Below are 24500 nucleotides of genomic sequence, written 5' to 3' on the forward strand. Positions count from 1 at the left end.
TGCACAGTCGGTGACAGATTTTGCTGTTGATGCTCTTGAAGACACAGGTAAGCCCATCTGCCGCCTGGTCGCATATCCATCCACAACCTGGCTACATAAAGCTTACAGAGACCCTAACGGAACAGAGTGTAGACTTGATCATCAACTTGGTCACTCGTAAACAAGCTGGTAATTTCGGCTGTGCCTTGCATAACTGTGATAATATGGGAACTAGTCTGAGCCACAGATACAGACGGTAATTCTTGCAAAATAGAGCAGGAGCCCAGGTTCTGAAGAAATATAAATTCTACTTTGCGTTGAAGCTTTGTAGAGGACTGATCTCGTATCTGTAGATGTATATTCTTAGTCGCTGTGTGGGAAAAAAAATACAATCAAATTGAGAATTTTAGTAGAACCAGTACAACCAAAACTTTAGTAAAAACAACTTGGATAATGGAGAGCTATTTTCCGTCGACGTTCTTCACACATTTATAATATAACATTATCCATTGAATCTGGTTACCAAAAAAATCAATGAAGAAAATTGTTTTATTTTTTAGGTGGGAATGCCAGTTTGGGTCATAGCGTCCAAAATGACAGAATCCGTGGGACCAAGCAAGTGTTTTATTTACTTGGCCACAATATCAGAGTTTGTTGAGTGCCAAGAAAATAGCTTCAGTGGTCCTACACCAGTGGTAGCCAACTAAGGAAGGTGTCCGAGACTAAAAGACTATTGGGGTGATTCCACGTTGGACACTGTTGCAGTAGCGTTTGCATCTTTTGTTGCATCCGCTGTCTATTTTTTAAGTCTGTGGCTAATCGGCATTCTATTGAGATTGGCCCCGGGCTGTGGCATTCATCTATCAATGTGCGTACACAGATGCGCTATCGGCTGCACCAACGGAAATTGCATCTGCAACAATGGCATATTGCAAAATGTCCACCTGGACATGGCCGCCGGTGGGGGTGCAACTGCATCTGTAGGTGCAGTCACAGACATGGACGCACCAATGTCTAGGATCTAACCTTCCAGTTTGCACCCGCCGGTTGTTCATCGAGCCTGCAGATCTTTTCAGCAGGTGGAAAGATGAATGAAATGTCATGAACAATTTGGCCACATCGATCTGTGTGTGTGGGTATGATCAGGAGTGTTCTAAAATTTCAAGTGAAATTGGATAGACGTTGGGTTGTACATGAAATCTATCCGTGTGTAGGCACCTTGAGTCTTTACCTTTTCGTACAGTGGTATTTTATTTTCTGGTTATTTTGTGTTTTCTATTTAAAGGATGAAGCTTTCCTGGGCCGTCATTCTGCTGTTAGTGCCTGCAGCACTTGGTAAGTTGTGTCCCCTTTATACTATGGATTGGAAACAATAGAACAGTTTTATTATTAGGTGTAATAAAGCTGCCTCTGAAAAAATACTGTGTATCAGTGTTCCCAAGATGGGGGGCACTCTTTACCTGGGCCCAGACCTGCGGGAGGGGCAAAGAGGGGGCAGTGGTCCCATTGCCTCCTGCTAGCGCGTGGCCAAGGAAGGAGAAGGTAACTATTTAGCATAGGTCCATCAATCGTTTCAGCTCCAGGCCTAAGCAGACCTTAATCGGTACCTGCTTATCGGTCAGCACATCGGTACCCTCCGTCAGTGGCTGGGGAAATGTAAATGACCGGTGTGTATACCTGATCTCTGCTTAGGTGGACAGTCACTAGGAAAATCAAAGTTGGGATGGTCACGATGTTGCCAATGCTTCAATGGTTCCGTTGCGATGTATAAAAGAAGAAAAAAATGTTTTCTTTAAAAAAAAATTATAATAATATTAATAACTAAATAATTAAAAATGAACAGTTAAGCAGTTAATTGGAAAATCCTTTCTATAAGTTTTTACCCCTTTGAGTGCAAACAAAGAGAGAGATGTACAAAATAACCGTTAACCATACCAGCGTCCCTCACATTTGTTCTATAAATTAAAATAAAAAAATGTTGCATTAAAAATATTATATTTCCTATATAGGGTAATATTACAGGTCATCATGATGGAAAAAACATGCTTTCTTGGCAATTTTCACACCTATTTTGACAAATTGGCACTTGGCTCTCAAAGGGTTAAGTTCAACCAAAAAAAGAAGTTAAATCGATAAAACCGTGTACATACTTTAAAGCACAGATCGATAATATAAAAAAAAAATAGTGATGATACAGACTATCCCAGTTTAAGGCAGTCCTGTTGGTACGTCGGTTACGCCCCTCATCCAAAAAAAAATAATTCTCATCACATTCCCCTCTCTCTTCCAGTCAAGGCTGTAGAGCAGACCGAAATTACAGAGGATGAAAATCCAATGGAGAACTCAAAGGAGGATTCTAATGACGACAACGATGCAGGGTCTGGAGGTTCCGGTCAGTGATTACAATACAAATGACTGTTTGTGAAAGGGAACGTGCTGTCTTGCTGTTTGGTGTCTCTCCACAAAATATTAGGGTAGCATATATTGGGGCAGATGTACTAAGCCTGTACTTTAGATAAATGTAAGTGTGATAAGGAGAGATAAACGTCCAGGCAATCAGCTCCTTACTGACTCAAGGCACACCAACAGTGCAGGTTTTGTAGATATCCAGGCTTGAGCACAGGTGACTTAATTAGTACCTGAGTGATTCTGATTAAACCATCTGTGCTGAAGCCCGGATACCACTAAAACTTGCACTGTTGGTGTGCCTTGAGGACCGTGGTTGGGAATGCCTGCTTTACACTGTTCGTCAAAAGGGGGTGTGTGGCCCCATTTTGAAGATCCGATGGTTCCAGGGTCTGCGTCATCGATTATAGATGGGAAATTAATAGAAACAAAGGCCATCCAATCAGATGCTAAAATCCCATCATCATTTTGCCTATACGCATTGATTTGCATGTGTCTCAGTATATCGGACATTCCAGTGTTTTGTGGCAAATAAATTTGGTGGCCAGATCCATAAGCAAGTTGGGAATTTTGTGGCCTGACAATCTGGTGGCTTTAGCAAATGAAATAATAAAAAATCTTTGGAAAGTGCACATCAATTGTGTTGTTGTAGTTTTATATTTGCATTTGTTTGTTTTCAGTGCGTTGCAATCTCCTTCCCACTGCACAAGGAGCCATAGATGAGTTTAAAAAGGACTCATTAATTAAGTGGTGGTGTTTCATCATGAAGATGTAGGAATTACAAGAATTCAGATGCACAAATTCCCAAAGATCCATTTTTAGAGCTATATGTTATAGTCACAGCAACGGACTCGGCTGTGATTCACCCCATTTATGAGAAGGGTTGTGGTCTAGTAGGGGCATGGTTCTAGTCAGGAGGTGTGGACTTTGCCGCACACTAATGTCTCTCTGCATCAGTTGGCTGAGATACCCAGCTAGACAATCAGGCCAAACTGGCCCATCGGACAACTGAACCTCTGGCATTAACTAGGAGAGCCAGATGGCCAGCCCAGCCCTGAGATACAGAGTCAGATACAGATATTGTAGCACAGCAGAAGTACGTCTCGGTAGACAATAGGTCAACATTAAAAGGTCAATATGCAAATGTCGACAAAAGGTCGACATGAAAAGGTAAATATGAGGTTTTTTTTAAGTTTTCAATATCCAAACCTGTCGACATTGACCTCCAATACTTGTAGCCTGTAAATGTGCAGCAGCAGACCACACAATGATGGCTGTTATCATTACCGTGTGCATGTCCCCTCGCACCACCTCCTCTGTCCCTGCCCCTCAGATGGGCAAACCCACAAGTGCACATAGAAGAGGCATTAATAAGTCATCTAGTTACCAGTAGTGTGCGCCAAGCGGAGTCTGGTGCCCTCTACAGGCTGCCAACATGCAAGACACTTGAATTCCCCCTGTAGAGGTGAGGATCAGCATTAGCCCTGCCTAATTTATCAGTCTTGGGCCGCACAATTCCTGATGGGGTGCATAGAATTTCCCAAAATAAAGTCCTATGTTATTAATAAAGAACTAGACTGGACTGTAATTAGTACATTAATCTAATGTGGGGTACACACCAGGACGACCACCGTCGTTCACGACCGATAGACGACCATGGAACGTACACACCAGGACGACTAGGGCCCGATCAGCACAATCTAGATCCAATTCCGATCAATCGGATGTAGATTGTGTGCTGATTGGGCCCTTTTCTGACCTGGTGTGGAGCGATTCCGATCCGATGCGCGGTCCCGCGGGTCGGTCGGTCGTTATTGAGATCCTACCTGCTGCAGGTAGGATCTCAATGACGACCATAGAACCGGGTGCGGGTCGCCATCGGATCGGACCCGCTCACGGTGCACATCGTGAGCGGGTCGTGCCCTCCCGCGTCATCGTGAGCGGGTCGGACGAGACACTGACGACCCGCTCACGATGTGCATCGTGAGCGGGTCGTCCTGGTGTGTACCCCGCATTGGACTTCCCGGGAGCTCCCAGGCAGTCCCCAGCAAACGATTAGCAAAAATTGTGTTTTTTTGCGGAACGATCTAGATCCGATCCCGATGCGCCCGCGATGGTCGTTAAGACGGTCGGATCGCTGGTTTTTGTTTTTTTTGCAAGAACACATGCGACCGTCGTCAGATGGGCCTTTGAAATTTGAATGAAGGGGCTGGACTAGCAGAGGGGGAGGACTAGCAGAGGGGGATAGGAATAGCAGCAGCCATTTTAAACCAGTGTATTTCTGCTTTGTTACTAGTGAGGCTTGGTTTATACCTGCTGAACGCTGGACATAGCTATTTACACATTACTTTGTTTTGCCTGCCATTACAAAGTGTCTTTTAACCCTGCACTATGGAGAATGCAGTGATGGGTAGTCACCAGCAACAGTACCTGCTCTATTATGCAGTTTTGAAGCTCAGGCGTCAGAGAGCCCAGCGCAGGAGAGAAAGATCATGCTGGACAAAGCAGTGGCTACTTCAGCGTCAGACTCGTTCGCACATGCCACTGCTCAGGGACATCAGGGAGAATAACCCAGACGATTTCCGTAACTTCTTGAGGATGGATGATGCCACATTCCAGGAATTGCTGCGTCTGGTGACTCCCCACATCGAGAAGCAGGATACCAAGTATCGCATGGCTATCCCTGCTGAGGAACGGCTGGTGGTCACCCTGAGGTTTCTGGCGACAGGACGGTCTCTTGCTGACCTAAAGTTTGGATCCCTCATCTCCCCGCAAGCTTTAGGCCTCATCATCCCGGAGACCTGCAAAGCCATTGTGAAGGTGCTGCAGTACCAGTATTGCAAGGTAAGGATGAAATATACACTGTACACTTTATTGTGCAAACAAAATATTTTTATTTATAATTTAGGCCTAGGACAGAAACAGGTTTTTTAGGCCTTTCATGGTTAAAACATGTAAAATAGTAAATAGATTGTGTCAACAAAAATATATTATAATACCATATATAAAAGATATTGTACAAAAACACACACTATATATAAAGATTTAAGTATGTATGACCCAGTTTAAACTTTCCCAATAAGTACGGGCTACTGTGTGGCAGAGGATGTCTGCCGCAGATAAGTAAAGGCTGCGGCCCACATGGCGCATGGCGCAGATGCAATGGTCCCGGCCACATTGATGTGCGCCATACGCCATGTGAGCAGTGGCCATCACATACCTGCAGCTGAGACCATGTCTGCCGCACAGTACCCCATACTATTGGTAAAGACAAAAGGGCAATAAATGGAGTTTGCTATCCAGATTGAGGAGAATCCTGTTCTCCCTCTGGTAATGCAGGTACAGGTAGCAGCATATAAAAAAACAAAAAACACACTCTGGTAACTTCTGGAACAGGCACTTACAACAGTAGGGATAAGGTACTGTGTGGCAGAGGATGTCTGCTGCAGATATGTAAAGGCTGCGGCCCACATGGCGCATGGCGCAGATGCAATGGCCCCCGCCCCATTGATGTGCGCCATACACCATGTGAGCAGTGGCCATCACATACCTGCAGCTGAGACCATGTCTTCGGCACAGTACCCCATACTATTGGCAAAGAAAAAAGGGCAATAAATGGAGTTTGCTATCCAGATTGAGGAGAATCCTGTTCTCCCTCTGGTAATGCAGGTACAGGTAGCAGCATATATGTAGAAAACCAAGACAAAAGACACTCTGGTAACTTCTGGAACATGCCCTTACAACAGTAGGGATAAGGTACTGTGCGGCAGAGGATGTCTGCTGCAGATATGTAAAGGCTGCGGCCCACATGGCGCATGGCGCAGATGCAATGGCCCCCGCCCCATTGATGTGCGCCATACGCCATGTGAGCAGTGGCCATCACATACCTGCAGCCGAGACCATGTCTGCCGCACAGTACCCCATACTATTGGTAAAGACAAAAGGGCAATAAATGGAGTTTGCTATCCAGATTGAGGAGAATCCTGTTCTCCCTCTGGTAATGCAGGTACAGGTAGCAGCATATAAATAAACAAAAATACACACTGTGGCCCTTGTGTGGCAGAGGATGTCTGCTGCAGATATGTAAAGGCTGCGGCCCACATGGCGCATGGCGCAGATGCAATGGTCCCGGCCCCATTGATGTGCGCCATACGCCATGTGAGCAGTGGCCATCACATACCTGCAGCTGAGACCATGTCGATGGTAAATGATAAAGTAGCCTATTTTTTAAGACAGATCCTCAAAAACAGGACACTCTGGATCTTCTATCAGTAAAGAACTGTAGAATTGACGGTACTGGGGGGGTTGAGAAGGCTGTGTAGGTGTTGACTGGGTATGTGTTGGAATTGTGCTCGACTGGCCTGCTACGGTGGCAGGCGGAGTAGGCACTGGTGATTCTAATGACAGTGGTGTGTCTGGTGCACTACCAATGCCAACTATTTTAGTGCCACTGTTGAGATACCCTAAACTGCCATTATACACCAACTCCATGCATAACTTTTCAAAAGTAAGTTGCTGGTCAGGAGCCATGTTGCGAACACACTCTGCCACATAAGTGAAGTAGTTGTCATGTTTGTCCGGGTTTCTTTGCAGGACTTGATGTGCCCGCATCATAAATTCTTCATGTGCCGCTGCTTCTCCTTTTTTTCCTTTGCCACGCATTTTTTTGGCACGGGGGAGTGGTGGAGTGGGTTCCAGGGTGGGTGGCGGAGTGCGTGCCGGAGTAGGAACTTCGTTAGATGTGCATGCATTATCAGATAGGACAGATAGGTCTGGGGTTGCAGGTGGGTAGTCACCAAGCTGTAAAAAAATTGAACATGTTTACTAATCAATTCTATTTACTTCTAATTTCAGTTCCCTACCAGCGTGAATGAATGGAAAGTCATCGCAGAGGAGTTTGAACAGCGATGGAACTTCCCAAATTGCGGTGGAGCCATTGATGGCAAACATGTCCGCATAGCCCAGCCTATCAATAGTGGTTCCTACTATTTTAATTACAAGGGCTATTTTAGCATTGTACTAATGGCTGTGGTGAATGCCAACTATGAGTTTATCTTCCTGGATGTAGGAAGGAATGGCCGTGCATCGGATGGTGGCACTTTCAAGGACACAAAGTTCTACGAAAGGCTCATAGCGAACACCCTTCACTTGCCGTCTGTCCAGGAAACTAAACAGGGGCTTAACTTTGTTTTTGTGGCTGACGAGGCTTTTGGCCTGCACGAGCATGTCATGAAGCCATATGCGCAAAGGGGCCTGAACCATGACAAAAGGATCTTTAACTACAGGCTATCCAGGGCACGGCGTGTTGTGGAAAATGCTTTTGGCATCCTGGCAAGCCGGTTTCGCATTTTTCACACTGCCATTAACCTGAGGGTGGACAAAATTGACTGGGTTGTCACGGCGTGCTGTGTCCTGCACAATTTGCTCCGCAGAAAAGCCACACAGCAAAGGGCTACAGGCACAGCACTCCAAGAAGACCAAGAACTGCCAGAGGAGGTAGTGCAGATATCCTCCTTGCAAACCCCAACACAACGCTACACAGGGAGTGCACGAGCCAAACAGGTGAGGGAAGAGTACATGGCCTACTTTAATGGGGAGGGCGCTGTGGATTGGCAGGAGGAATCAATTAGATAGCCAAAAAAATAGACTCACCGATGCAGACTGCGAATTCTCCTCCTCCTCCTGCGCCGCGACTTCTTGGTTTTCCTGTTCGACCATAAGGACTACTCCTGTCCTCATCGACTCCTGGCTGAGGGTGAATGTCAACCGGTCATAGTACCAGAGCGATGTTTGATACATCTCGTCGACTCCAGCACCAGACTTCTTTGCAGCCTCCATCTTCTTGTGTTCCTTTAAGAACACCGTGCGCATATTCTGGATGCGTTTCCTCACCCATTCAACATTGGCCTCTGGGTGAAATGGAAGACTGTAGCGTGCCAACTCCTCCAAGGCTTGGTTTCTTTTCATTTTGTTTGAATACTCCTTGGATTTGGTTCTCCACAGGCATTCGTGTGTACGATATTTTTCAATAAACCCTTCCAAAAACTCTTGTTCCTTTGCGTTGGACATTGGGACTGTAAAAAGATAAAACCATTTTAGTTGTTATAGTTATACCCATGTTTTGTTTCATATTTAAATTTTTATAGTTATAGTTACCAGTTTACCTAGTTCTTATGTTTTAAGTATTTAAAATGTTAATAAACTTTTATGAAAACCACTATACATTTTATTGTGCAGATTGCTATTCACACACACAGGTGAATGGGGCCTAGCAGAGAGGAGTGCTTGGAATACTGCAATGGTGGACAATGGTTTATGTATATATATCTATATATACACAAACACACACACACAGGTGAATGGGGCCTAGCAGAGAGGAGTGCTTGGAATACTGCAATGGTGGACAATGGTTTATGTATATATATCTATATATACACAAACACACACACACAGGTGAATGGGGCCTAGCAGAGAGGAGTGCTTGGAATACTGCAATGGTGGACAATGGTTTATGTATATATATCTATATATACACAAACACACACACACAGGTGAATGGGGCCTAGCAGAGAGGAGTGCTTGGAATACTGCAATGGTGGACAATGGTTTATGTATATATATCTATATATACACAAACACACACACACAGGTGAATGGGGCCTAGCAGAGAGGAGTGCTTGGAATACTGCAATGGTGGACAATGGTTTATGTATATATATCTATATATACACAAACACACACACACAGGTGAATGGGGCCTAGCAGAGAGGAGTGCTTGGAATACTGCAATGGTGGACAATGGTTTATGTATATATATCTATATATACACAAACACACACACACAGGTGAATGGGGCCTAGCAGAGAGGAGTGCTTGGAATACTGCAATGGTGGACAATGGTTTATGTATATATATCTATATATACACAAACACACACACACAGGTGAATGGGGCCTAGCAGAGAGGAGTGCTTGGAATACTGCAATGGTGGACAATGGTTTATGTATATATATCTATATATACACAAACACACACACACAGGTGAATGGGGCCTAGCAGAGAGGAGTGCTTGGAATACTGCAATGGTGGACAATGGTTTATGTATATATATCTATATATACACAAACACACACACACAGGTGAATGGGGCCTAGCAGAGAGGAGTGCTTGGAATACTGCAATGGTGGACAATGGTTTATGTATATATATCTATATATACACAAACACACACACACAGGTGAATGGGGCCTAGCAGAGAGGAGTGCTTGGAATACTGCAATGGTGGACAATGGTTTATGTATATATATCTATATATACACAAACACACACACACAGGTGAATGGGGCCTAGCAGAGAGGAGTGCTTGGAATACTGCAATGGTGGACAATGGTTTATGTATATATATCTATATATACACAAACACACACACACAGGTGAATGGGGCCTAGCAGAGAGGAGTGCTTGGAATACTGCAATGGTGGACAATGGTTTATGTATATATATCTATATATACACAAACACACACACACAGGTGAATGGGGCCTAGCAGAGAGGAGTGCTTGGAATACTGCAATGGTGGACAATGGTTTATGTATATATATCTATATATACACAAACACACACACACAGGTGAATGGGGCCTAGCAGAGAGGAGTGCTTGGAATACTGCAATGGTGGACAATGGTTTATGTATATATATCTATATATACACAAACACACACACACAGGTGAATGGGGCCTAGCAGAGAGGAGTGCTTGGAATACTGCAATGGTGGACAATGGTTTATGTATATATATCTATATATACACAAACACACACACACAGGTGAATGGGGCCTAGCAGAGAGGAGTGCTTGGAATACTGCAATGGTGGACATTGGTTATATGTATACACACAGACATGGGGCCCACCCAAAAAAAACAGTGACATGGTCGGGTGCACGGTTGCCAAACCAGTGCTTTATACACACTATATACATTGGTGGCAACAGTGGGCATGCATAGAAGAGCATTGGGAGTGCAAACATACCAGGTTGTTGTTCTGGGAGATGAGACAAGAAGGAGAGTCCAACTGCTGCGCCAGCGCTGTTTGCTATGTGGAAAAACATGGCGCCGGGGGAGTGTTTAGGAAATGCCACTCAAATAGGCTGGATCAAACGACGGACGCACCGACGGACGGACGACGGAGGCGGCAAAAAACACTCACGATCTGCATACGATTGACGGTCGGTCGGCCTGGGATTGACAGATCCTACCTGCAGCACGTAGGACCAAAGATGCGACCAAACGAGCGGCGTGAACGCGCATTTGATCGGAATCGGATCAAATAAATGTCAAAAACACACGATAGTACATACAATCTGCATACAACCGGTCGGAATTGGATCTAAATTGACAGAATCGTGCCCTAGTCGTCCTGGTGTGTACCCAGCATAAGGAGGGATCTAAGTGATACTTGTAGCCTGGATCAGACGTATTGCACTGACATTACTGCAATGACACACGCCGCTGTTATTATCTATGGCAGGAAGTGGCAGTGGTCACATCAGCAGTTCCGTCTATGTCAGGCTGTGATCTGTTGGCGGTCGGCTCAACACACGGGACAGCAATATTAGTAACTGTCTCCAGGAACAACATCCGTGATCTTGTATGCCACTGCTGCCTTGTTTCTATAAATGTTGGCTAAGTTGCTGACACAGCACTGTCAGTGTGCGTTCCTCATAGTTATTTTGAGTACAAATTCCCCATTATTATTTTTCTATGGTCAAACTAGCTCCTATCATGAGTAATGTCAGCCAGGCCGACAAAACGCACCCGAATGGAGCAACAATTGAATTGCTTTGTCAGGCACCATCTAGTGGCTGCTGGTGTGCAGAATGCTTTAATTCCCCCCAAAGAGGTAAGGAGCAGCTTTTATTTTTATTTATTTTTAAAGATAGGATAGGCTGCTGCAATATTCATCATAATGCATGTCAGTGGCTGTTTGCTATCTTAATAAAAGGTCATGCAGAGATATACATTACATTCAGTGCTGGGTGGTACTTGGGGGTTTGTCAGGATGGTAATTGCCAGTGAGATGCTTCACACCACCACAATACACTGATTATTAACTTCTCTCTTTTTCAGGTACTGAACCGAAATCTCAAATAAAAATAACAGGTGAGTTTTACAGTTTATTTAATGCTGTGATTTCATGGCGGGGATGTAATATTATATTTAAGCTGTTTCATGGTGCCATCTAGTGGACATTTAGGAGAAGGCACTTAGCAATAAACTATGAGCATTTTACGTGTTAGAGAAGGGATTTGTCTGCTGTCGCAGCTCTAACTGCAGAGGGTAGTTATGAAAAGCTAGCTGGCCCTTGTGAAAAATTTGCATGCTAATTAAAATATGTATTTTTATAACGAGGGTTGGTGGTTTGTAGAGTAGCCGAGCAAAAGTGATCATCTTAGCCGCGCTGCGTCGATGCATCCAGAGAAAGAACTCTAGGGCCAAAAGTCCATTTTTAACTTTGATTTTTAAACAAACAACCAAATGTGCAATTCTACAAGATCAATTTGTGAGACGCGGAGAACTTAGGGGCCAATTCAGGATCGCCCCAGCCTCGATGGTCAGGGTTTGTGCAATGTCTGCGCATGTGCAAACTCTGTCCAGCCTCTATGGGCTGCTTTTGCAGCGGTCCATAGAAGCATATTCAGATCTGGCGCATGCGCAGCATCGTCCTCATACTGAGCATGCACAGAACCCGGTTTTTATGGGCTGCCACTCAACAGCCAATGTAGCGTACCAGGGGAGGGAACACCTCCCAATGGGACTGCCTTGGTGACTGGCAGGTCGGAATTCCAATAGGAAGTCACTGCCAGTCACAGTGAAGCCAGAGCAGTCTCACGGACTGTATCTGGCTACACACGGTGGTGGATTTTACCTGGGGGGGGGGGCTGCAGCCCTGCAGACCATAGGTAAAAACCACCACTGAGTGTATTCCTGTATTAAAACCAAGCAGGGGTCCCACTGCTGGTCTGGAGATGCAGCAGCCAAATAATGGTGGGTGTAACTGATAGTGAATGACCCCATGTGTATAAACAACTGTGTGGGGCAGGTGTAGGAGGATGCAGAGACGGTCGGCGGTAGTACTGCACAAACATACGCAGACCTCATTACTGTAGGTCACATCGCCAAATTTAGGAAGTTGAGCTATGAATTCTCTCTTGGCGCTGGCATGTAGTGCACCTGTCTATGGCTTGTGTAGGGGTGTAGGGTACCACCGGCAGGAACTCCATCACCTCTTTTACTTTCCTGGGTAATCTGCCAACTCTACATTATAAATATGATAACTAGGTTGGAGGGATGGCCATCGATGGATTATCCTCAAATGGTTACAAATTCGCAGCCCAGTAACCGAGGCTGAATCAGGCCCTGTGTCCCAACACCGTAGAAGAAAAAATCATGTTTCTTTAGCATTGATGTGATTCTCCCCCATTGATGGTAAAAAGTATTCAGCATCGGTCATGGAGCATCAGTGATATTGAAACATCGATGGTCGGTTCATCTTGAATCAGGGTCACAGTCATTTATGAGCCCAAAAATCAAAGGCCTGGAGTAATTCCACAGGCTGTCGGTATATAACACATTGTGATCATGTACAGTGTAACTCTTACCGTCTGCCTTTCTTCATAGGGGATAGTTCTGGACAGCTCGGACCAGGTGAGTTCACAGATGACCAGGCTCGGATCCAGGGTTGGTCTGGGCCACATGGGTACAGTATATGTGTGTGTGTGTGTGTGTGTATCTCTCTCTCTATCTATCTATATAGATAGATAGATAGATAGATAGATAGATAGATAGATTCTAGAGATCCCCGGCACTCTGGCTCCCCCACGGTGTACCTTGCTCTGGTGCCTTCCCTGGATTGTCCGTCCTTAGAGTATAGCAGCTGTGACGGGAGGCACTCGGAGACCAACACCAACCAGCCGGTGTAACGGTAAATGTGCAAAAAACTTTTAACAACGTTTCGAGGCTAACAGCCCATTTATCAGATGGGTGGTTGGTGTTAGTCTCCGAGTGCCGCCCGTCACAGCTGCTATATATATATATATATATCTGTCCCGAGGAGTGCCCTGATAATCTGCTCTATATATATATATATATATATATATATATATATATATATATATATATATATATGAGAGAGGGAGATCTAGGGGCGGAGCACCTGCACTCTGTGATGGTTACAACTGTATGAATATTCATGCACTAATCAATTAAACGTGGGGTTTATTGGAAAGCCAAACCAATGCGGCAGCTGGCCACACCCCCACTGGAGACTGACCACACCCCTAAACATGTGCCTCTATAACTGCATTCTATTGGTGGGCCTTCATACCCCAGGCCTACACTGCTTGGTTCTATAGGCACGGTACCTCATTATGGGCCAGATTCTCTAAGCTTCAAAAGTGATAAAATGGAGAGTGATAAACAGCCAGCCAATCAGCTCCTACCTGCCATGTCACAGACTGTGTTTGAAAAATGTCAGGCAGGAGCTGATTGGCTGGCTGTTTATCACTCTCCATTTTATCACTTTTGAAGCTTAGAGAATCTGGCCCTTTGTGAAGCCCCATCCACTGTGATCTGCAGAGCATCCCAGATTCTGTCTATCATTTCTCCAGTGGAATAACTAGACATTTTGTACCCCCCCCTGCCATAAAAAATTATATATATGTACATTTTTACCAACATGCTTGTTGTCGGGGTTGTTCAGCTGCCAGGGGTTACATGATCCTTACCAGGGGTTTCTATGCTTGTTGCCAGGGTTACATGCTTATTGCCAGGGGGTTACATGGTTGTTACCAGGGGGTTACATGCTCCTTGCCAGGGGTTTTCTATGCTCGTTGTCAGGGGGTTATATGCTCCTTGCCAGGCATTCACATGCTTGTTGCCAGTGGTTACATGCTCACAACACGCCACCGTTCCAAGATCCCGGTAGCATTGTACGCAGGGCCGGTGCAAGGGTGTCCGGCGCCCTCCTGCAAACCATACATTTTGCGCCCTTTCACATTGCCATTGCAACAAGCTGCAGCCCGATTGTGGGAGTGTATGCAACATGCGATCCTATGGAGGATCTCGGGTGCATGTACATGTATGCATACACCATCTCAGTGATGTGTCCGCAAAATGTCGCAGGCACTAAAGGTGCCCATACACTCTGCAAGAATCGCATACGTTATGGGCTAGATTGCATCGCATGGCATGCATGCAATGTGTGTGCGAAGCGTTCCGAAAGCGGTACAAAAAGTATGCGCAGCACTCGTGACTGAGGGGGAAAGGAGGGAAGAGAAGGAGGAGATGGAAGAGGAGGGGAGGAGATAGAGGGGCGGAGTGTTGAGGACTGGCAGCGGCACAGCACATTGAGAAGAGGGAAGGAAGGGGAGGCGGCGCTGCTGCCTGTTCGTCATTTGGTAGACAGCTGACAGGCGCAGGGAGCAATGGGCAGGGGGCGGATCCGGACATGACATGTCATCCAGGCATTCACAGACAGCGCTACATGCCTCAGCGCAAGTGTCCGTGAGGAAGAGGGGGCAGGTCGCAGGAGGAGGACAGTGTGTGCGCGGTGCAGGGAGCTGCTCAGCCTCTCCATACTGCCGCCCGCTGTCAGACAGGCACTGCGGGCGGCGTGCAGGAGGCAGTGACAATGAGGTCTGAGGCAGCTTTAGCAGAGCAGGGAGGGAGACAGCGCCTTTTCAGTATGGCGCCTCCCTGCTTTGCAGGAGCTGCTGAGTGGGTAGCGCCGGCCCTGATTGTACGCACTGCACTCCCCTGATAGACGCTAGTGGTCAGGAAGGAACTCTAGCATCTGTCTCCAACAAGGCGGCGGCCATGTTTGCTGGGTCCCTTGTAGCAGATTCCATGTGAATGGCTAGACCGCATACAATCTGCCACCACCCTGTGCCCACGCGGAGCTAGCTCCATAATGCTGCTGCGGTGTCCTAGCTACTCCGCTGCATTTCTCTGTTGCATCCTAGAAAATGGTACGCTGATTCTGATTGGTTCCTAGCAGTAACATCACCTTCCGAAGGAAGATGACAGAGTTTGTAGAGTAGCAGAAACCGGCCTAGGCTAATGGTGGCAGGTAACGGGTACAGGGGTGTTGCCCGTTCAGCATAGATATGGAGCACCAGTGTGTCTAAATTTGTGGTGCAAAGAAACCATTGTTAGTCGCACGAGAAGGGCCTGATTCATACAGAGCACCAGGTCTAAGGTATTATAATCACCTCTATCTGCATTGAGGTTTCGCTGTTAATAAATAATTACTCCGCTCGCCACTCATCGGAGTACTGTCTGCCTCAGGGACTCTCATTAACGCAAAAATCATTATGGGGTCAGAGGTCGCCAGTCATTAGTGTCCCGCGGCTCAGGGCTGAGTAATGTCACCAGCGAGGGAAGAATGACAAATGTCTCCGCAATGGCTGCTCCTTCCCCCCCGGTCCAGTTACCATTAATCTGAATGGTCGGCAGTGCCAGAACCACACGCCGCACAGTATCATTTCCCAGAGTAGCTGATGTCACACCGAAATGTAACGAAACACGCTAAGGGACAGATCTATCAAGCTTCAAAAAGTGATAAAATGGAGAGTGATAAACAACCAGCCAATCATTTTGACATTTTTCAAACCCCGCCAACATAATTGTTGACAGGGGTTTCTGCTCATTGCCAGGGGTTACCTACTTGTTTCCAGTGTTGATTGCTTATTGCCAGGGGTCACATGCTTGTTGCCAGAGGTTGTTTGCACAATGCCACATGTTGCATGCTTGTTGCCAGGAGGTTACATGCTCATTGCCAGGGGCTTACATGCTTATTGCTAGATGTTTTTTTGCGGTACTTGTTTCCTATCTGGGCGCCCGCTAAGTTAATTGCGCACCATGCTATTTTCCGTATAAAAATCGGATCGCATCGCATCGGATACCACAAATGCACATACACGATATTGAACGATGCGATGCGATGCGATCCGATTTAATTTTTAGTGGACTGATAATGGCAATTTACCGCCCCATTACCAACGACACCACCACTATCCACGTGATCCCGAAGCGTGGCGAGCGCAGCGAGCCCCGCGAGGGGCGGCGGTACGCGTCCTCCGACTTTTTCATACCCCCACTATCCACATCGGCGTGGAGTTGAGAATAGAATAGTGTGGCGAGCGCAGCGAGCCACCGAGCCCGAAGCGTGGCGAGCGGACGCGGATACCTTCACAGGTAAACGCGTCCCCTCGTGGGCTTCACAGGTGTCCGCGTTGCCACGGACACCTGTGAAGCCCGCGAGGGGACGCGTATAACTGTGAAGGTATCCACGTCCCCTCACGGGGCTCGCTGCGCTCGCCACGCTTCGGGCTCGGTGGCTCGCTGCGCTCGCCACACTATTCTATTCTCAACTCCACGCCGACGTGGATAGTGGGGGTATGAAAAAGTCGGAGGACGCGTACCGCCGCCCCTCGCCACGCTTCGGGATCACGTGGATAGTGGTGGTGTCGTTGGTAATGGGGCGGTAAATTGCCATTATCAGTCCACTAAAAATGAAATCGGATCGCATCGCATCGTGCACCGCATGCGATGCAATCCGATTTAAAATGAAATCGGATCGGATCGCATCGTATGCCATCGTACATCATCGAGTACCGAATCCGATGCGATCCGATTTCATTACGGTGCCGTACGTAGAAAACCTGGGCGCCCAGATAGGAAACAAGTACCTTTTTTGCTTGTTGTAAGGTGGTTACATTCTTATTAACAGAGGTTTCTTGCTCAATGTCAGAGGTTACATGCTCATTGCCAGGGGATACATGCTTGTTGCCAGGGGGATACATTCTCATTGCTAGGGGTTTCTTGCTTGTGGCCAGGGGATTACATGCTCATTGCCAGGGGTTACATGCTTGTTGCCAGGGGGATTACATTCTCATTGCTATGGGTTTCTTGCTCATTGCCAGGGGATTACATGCTTGTTGCCAGGGGGTTAAATGTTCATTGCCCAGGGGTACATGTTCACGGCATGCCACTGCTTCCAGAAACCATCACTTGCAGGTAGCGCTGTACCCACTGCACTACCTGACAGTAGGATATTTAGCCCACTGCAAGGTGACGGACATTAGCATATTCCAGACATAGCCTGATCACATGGAATCTGCCGAGACCCTGCGCCCCACTCCACTCTGGCTACTATGGCACTATTGCGCCACTGATTGGGTAACACAATATAATGCTGGCATTACCCCCCAGCTCCAAGTTACAGACCCAGAGCTTGGTACATACCGGAATACGACCAGTAACTCGGTAAGTGGGATTTTCAGAGCTTTGGTCGTATTTTCAGATTAAGAACATCCCAACCTTTCAGTATTATTCTCTGCAGTAACAGAATTTTACACAAGTGTTCCAAGCTATACCCAACATTTCCAACAATGAAGCAGAAAGCAGCTAGGGGCCACAGGTGAGGGTTTGGGAGCTGCATGTGGCCCTGGGGCTGGCTTTTGGTCATCGCTGCTCATTCATTGCCTAGGTCTTACCTAGACATCACCATTATCACTTTAACAAATAAGTGTCTAAAACCTGTAGACCAGGCATGTCCAAACAGTGGCCCTCCAGCTGTTGTGAAACTACACTTCCCAGCATGCCTTGCCATAAGTATAGCATTCCCTAATAGCAAAACTGTGGCAGGGCATGATGGAACTTGTAGTTTCACAACAGCTGGAGGGCCACTGCTTGGACATGCCTGCTGTAGATGAAATGGGTGTGGTATAACACACGAGAGTCGGGATTCCGACAGTCATTAGTCCGATGTCGGAATCCCGCCTGACAGCGGGGTGAGAGCAAAGAAGCTGCGCTTGCCACAATGCTGGCACAGTGTTATTCTATTCTCCCTCTATGGGGGTCCTGGACCCCCACGAGGGAGAATAGCCATCGGTGTCGGAATCCAGACTGACAGTCACACGATGAAACCAGCTTGTGTGTTACATATGGTACATATGGCCTCTATCTTCCAGTGATAATAGATTGTAGCGATATTAGAACAACAAACCATTTGATGTGTAATACAAGGTGGATGTAGAATTACCATGGACTTCCCTACACCTATAAAGTGCTTCATTGTCTCCTTTCTCTTCTGGTGCAGCTTGGGAGGTGATTGTATCCGGGCTGCTGACCCTGGTGCTCTGCGCTGTGACACAGTTTGGTGAGTAAGATATTAGTATTCCCCCATTTTTATGAATTAAATATTCCCTGTTCTTGCTTCAACTCCACTATATAAGACCCACAGGGTGGGGGATAGCTCACAGACAATGGGCTGATTCAGACATGATCGCAGGGCTGCTAATTTGCACAACCTTGCGATTAGGTATACACTTCCTCACCCCATTCAATCCTGCAAATTGCTTAGCATGCCGTGTGATTTGCTGCAAGTCCATTCGCAATCACTCCCCATGTAATGATTCCCCAGTGTGTGCAGTCTGTGTGTAGCCCAAGACTTACTCCGCGGCTGTGATAGAATCAGGCTGATCGGGGGCGGAGCTGACGTCACATGACTTCCCCTCATACACCTGGCCACGCCTGCGTATTACCTGACACTCCCAGATAACAGCCGCTCACCATGTAATGATTCCCCAGTGTGTGCAGTCTGTGTGTAGCCCAAGACTTACTCAGTGGCTGTGATAGAATCAGGCTGATCGGGGGCGGAGCTGACGTCACATGACTTCCCCTCACACACCTGGCAACGCCTGCGTATTACCTGACACTCCCAGATAACAGCCGCTCACCATGTAATGATTCCCCAGTGTGTGCAGTGTGTGCGTAGCCCAAGACTTACTCAGCGGCTGTGATAGAATCAGGCTGATCGGGGCGGAGCTGATGTCACATGACTTCCCATCACACACCAGGCCACACCTGCATTATCCCTGACACTCCCAGATAACAGCCGCTCACCATGTAATGATTCCCCAGTGTGTGCAGTGTGTGCGTAGCCCAGGACTTACTCAGCGGCTGTGATAGAATCAGGCTGATCGGGGGCGGAGCTGACATCACATGACTTCCCCTCACACACCTGGCCACGCCTGCGTATTATCTGACACTCCCAGATAACAGCCGCTCACCATGTAATGATTCCCCAGTGTGCGCAGTCTGTGCATAGCCCAGGACTTACTCAGCGGCTGTGATAGAATCAGGCTGATCGGGGGCGGAGCTGACATCACATGACTTCCCCTCATACACCTGGCCACGCCTGCGTATTACCTGACACTCCCAGATAACAGCCGCTCACCATGTAATGATTCCCCAGTGTGTGCAGTCTGTGTGTAGCCCAAGACTTACTCAGTGGCTGTGATAGAATCAGGCTGATCGCGGGCGGAGCTGACATCACATGACTTCCCCTCACACACCTGGCCATGCCTGCGTATTACCTGACACTCCCAGATAACAGCCGATCACCATGTAATGATTCCCCAGTGTGTGCAGTCTATGTGTAGCCCAAGACTTACTCCGCGGCTGTGATAGAATCAGGCTGATCGGGGGCAGAGCTGATGTCACATGACTTCCCCTCACACACCTGGCAACGCCTGCGTATTACCTGACACTCCCAGATAACAGCCGCTCACCATGTAATGATTCCCCAGTGTGCGCAGTCTGTGCGTAGCCCAAGACTTACTCAGCGGCTGTGATAGAATCAGGCTGATCGGGGCGGAGCTGATGTCACATGACTTCCCATCACACACCAGGCCACACCTGCATTATCCCTGACACTCCCAGATAACAGCCGCTCACCATGTAATGATTCCCCAGTGTGTGCAGTGTGTGTGTAGCCCAGGACTTACTCAGCGGCTGTGATAGAATCAGGCTGATCGGGGGCGGAGCTGACATCACATGACTTCCCCTCACACACCTGGCCACGCCTGCGTATTATCTGACACTCCCAGATAACAGCCGCTCACCATGTAATGATTCCCCAGTGTGCGCAGTCTGTGCATAGCCCAGGACTTACTCAGCGGCTGTGATAGAATCAGGCTGATCGGGGGCGGAGCTGACATCACATGACTTCCCCTCAAACACCTGGCCACACCTGCGTATTACCTGACACTCCCAGATAACAGCCGCTCACCATGTAATGATTCCCCAGTGTGTGCAGTCTGTGCGTAGCCCAGGACTTACTCAGCGGCTGTGATAGAATCAGGCTGATCGGGGGTGGAGCTGATGTCACATGACTTCCCCTCACACACCTGGCCACGCCTGCGTATTCCCTGACACTCCCAGATAACAGCCGCTCACCATGTAATGATTCCCCAGTGTGTGCAGTGTGTGCGTAGCCCAGGACTTACTCAGCGGCTGTGATAGAATCAGGCTGATCAGGGCGGAGCTGACGTCACATGACTTCCCCTCATGCACCTGGCAGCACCTGCGTATTCCCTGACACTCCAAGATAACAGCCACTCACCATGTAATGATTCCCCAGTGTGCGCAGTCTGTGTGTAGCCCAGGACTTACTCAGCGGCTGTGATAGAATCAGGCTGATCGGGGCGGAGCTGACGTCACATGACTTCCCCTCATACACCTGGCCACGCCTGCGTATTACCTGACACTCCCAGATAACAGCTGCTCACCATGTAATGATTTCCCAGTGTGTGCAGTCTGTGTGTAGCCCAGGACTTACTCAGCAGCTGTGATAGAATCAGACTGATCGGGGGCGGAGCTGACGTCACATGACTTCCCCTCACACACCTGGCCACGCCTGCGTATTATCTGACACTCCCAGATAAAAGCCGCTCACCATGTAATGATTCCCCAGTGTGTGCAGTCTGTGCGTAGCCCAAGACTTACTCTGCGGCTGTGATAGAATCAGGCTGATCAGGGGCGGAGCTGATGTCACATGACTTCCCCTCACACACCTGGCCACGCCTGCATTATCCCTGACACTCCCAGATAACAGCCGATCACCATGTAATGATTCCCCAGTGTGTGCAGTGTGTGTGTAGCCCAGGACTTACTCAGCGGCTGTGATAGAATCAGGCTGATCGGGGGCGGAGCTGACATCACATGACTTCCCCTCACACACCTGGCCACGCCTGCGTATTACCTGACACTCCCAGATAACAGCCGCTCACCATGTAATGATTCCCCAGTGTGTGCAGTCTGTGCGTAGCCCAGGACTTACTCAGCGGCTGTGATAGAATCAGGCTGATCGGGGCGGAGCTGACGTCACATGACTTCCCCTCATGCACCTGGCCACACCTGCGTATTCCCTGACACTTCCAGATAACAGCCGCTCACCATGTAATGATTCCCCAGTGTGTGCAGTGTGTGCGTAGCCCAGGACTTACTCAGCGGCTGTGATAGAATCAGGCTGATCGGGGCGGAGCTGACGTCACATGACTTCCCCTCATGCACCTGGCCACACCTGCGTATTCCATGACACTCCCAGATAACAGCCGCTCACCATGTAATGATTCCCCAGTGTGTGCAGTGTGTGCGTAGCCCAGGAGTTACTCAGCGGCTGTGATAGAATCAGGCTGATCAGGGGCGGAGCTGACGTCACATGACTTCACCTAATACACCTGGGCATGCCTGCGCATTCCTTGATACTCCCAGAAAAAAGCCAGTTATGGGATGTTCGCATGTGCAGTCTATCGATAATTGGCCAGTGAATTGACAGCCGTGCGATCTAACCTGAATTAAGCCCCATGTTTAGGTCAACAGCAGAGAGTCATGTTTTTCACCTTTTCGGGGGGAGTCAATGACAACACCTGAGCACCCTACCTCCCCAACTAGTGTACGGTTGCATGGCTCGTTTCCGCTACTGCTGCACTTCAGCACACTATACTGTTCCTGAGGCCCGCCCGGGGCCAGCAATGTCCTGCGGCGGGGGGGGGGGGGGGTCGGCAGTTGGGAGTTCCTGCTGCCACCCGTGGGGAATAGATGGGGCTTGGACTATAATTGTGTGTCATCCCCTGAGGTTACACCCCTGTTTTCACACCGGGGTAACAAAACCCAGAGGCTCACATGCCCCCCAGCAAAAAATTTCAAATGGGGATTAAACATCTAGACAACAACCTCTAACGGGTCCTGTAAAAGGTTGAACTTGATGGACGTATGTCTTCTTTAGACCTAAAGTACGACTATGTTACTATGGTTGCTATGGGCAACGTCCCATCTTCAGTAGAACTCCCATCTTAGTAAATTAACCCTCCACCTTTATCATACACATGCCCCACAAATAGTTACATCTATACCCGCACTATCATGAAGGCGGTCAACGGTTAAACCTGCACATGTTGTTGGAGATTCACATGATTCCTAGGGAATTGTAACACTAGAGGCCAAACCGCTGGAATATATTTTAGCAGGGGGGAGAAAACGTTCTAGCTGCACCATTGATCATCTTCGATCATTTCAAAACCGTAGACCTAGGTAAGATGTGTCACACATGTCATGGCTCAGATAATGCAGCCTATATATAAAAAAGGGTATCCTGAAGACAGATCAACACTGTTGATGTAGTCGACATGCAATTGTCAACCGAATGCATTCCGGCTGTTTGATGTCAACATAATGAAAGTCGACCATAACATTATCAATCTGTTATACCTCACCCATTTAAAAAAAGACCTTCTTTCCCCTCCCCTATGTCCAGGTTACTCAGCATTGAGTTGGGTTCCCTAGGCGGGATGTAAATAACTGATGGTCCCTCACTCCTGGCTATTACTGGGCACCTCCTGGTACTGCTGGCTGGTGAGTGCCAGGGAAACCATTTGCCACTCACTAAAAGTGCCAGAATGAACTGTTGTGGCATACATCGCCGAATGATTACATGTAGTGTTATTGCCCAGCAAGGGATTTTCCTCTCTGAGGCCCAGAATGAATCACGTTGGTATAATCGCCTGACGGTCTCACAATTAGAATGTTGATCTCATTGTGTTCCAGGTCCCCAGGTCTGAGAAACGCTAGAAATGTCCGCTGGAGAAGACGATATCGGCCTTCTACGACATCAGCCTGAACGTCACATGATGTGTACGGAAAATAGAGTCTTTTTGTTGTTTATTTTTAAATTGCAAAAACAAAATTAATCTGATGGTAGGGAACATATTTGGGGCAGAATTGCATAGTGGATCCCGCCACCTATAGTGTAAATACCGCCATTGACGACACTTCTATGTACCTAAAAATGAAATTTAAATAACACAAGATAGCTCTCCTGATCAGAGCGGTCCTTTGCGATACAAGGACTTTGTGGTCCTTGACCCAGGAGTCCTTCCGCGGATGTGTCCTTTGACGAGTGCACTGCAGGGACACTGAGAGGGATCTGATTGGAAGACTCTCGATGCAGAGCACAGAAACAAACCCTTAGGGTTATATTAGACAACACAATCTACAGATGGCGTTGCCTACAGGTTCCAGGTTCTGGATGGTCTCGCATCCAGGAGCTTAGTACATATGGGGCTGTGGGTTAAACCTCGGACAATGGTATTTTCAGAGACTTGGCCGCGTTTTCAGCTTTAGCACTTGGAGCCCGATTCAGGCATGAACGCACAGGTCCGAATCCAGCCGCTTTGTGATGAATTGTTGCTCCGGCCCCCACCAGCGAGATCCCGCCTTGTGAACGGCTGCGCTCGGTTTGTGATTGGATGTGTATGGATGCATATCCATTCGCATCCGTGCGTTTAGGGAAAAATTATTTGTTTTTTCCTCACCATCAAATGTTTTTTCCTCAGGACACCGGTCTTCATAGCTGGCGCATAACCCAGGACTTACTCGGCGGTCGCGTGCATTACAGGCGCTTCTGGGTGGCCGATGACATCATTCTCCCTCCCCGAGCAGATGACGTCATTCTCCCTCCCCTATCAGATGATGTCATTCTCCCTCCCCTAGCAGATGATGTTGTCATTCTCCCTCCCCTAGCAGATGATGTCATTCTCCCTCCCCTATCAGATGATGTCATTCTCCCTCCCCTAGCAGATGATGTCATTCTCCCTCCCCTAGCAGATGATGTCATTCTCCCTCCCCTAGCAGATGATGTCATTCTCCCTCCCCTAGCAGATGATGTCATTCTCCCTCCCCTAGCAGATGATGTTATTCTCCATTCCCTAGCA

General features: G+C 47.7%; 1 long non-coding RNA gene across 1 annotated transcript; it reads left to right on the forward strand.

The window, feature by feature from the left end:
- LOC146041677 (uncharacterized) lies at positions 1-24376 on the forward strand. Its single transcript, XR_014463539.1, has 7 exons — positions 1-47; positions 1265-1314; positions 2270-2371; positions 11512-11544; positions 13063-13089; positions 18545-18604; positions 23335-24376. It is a non-coding gene; the product is annotated as an uncharacterized LOC146041677 (long non-coding RNA).
- Positions 24377-24500: the final 124 nt, after the last annotated feature.

Source organism: Crinia signifera, chromosome 19 (assembly GCF_055691185.1).
Source record: "Crinia signifera chromosome 19, ASM5569118v1, whole genome shotgun sequence".
NCBI lineage: Eukaryota > Metazoa > Chordata > Amphibia > Anura > Myobatrachidae > Crinia > Crinia signifera.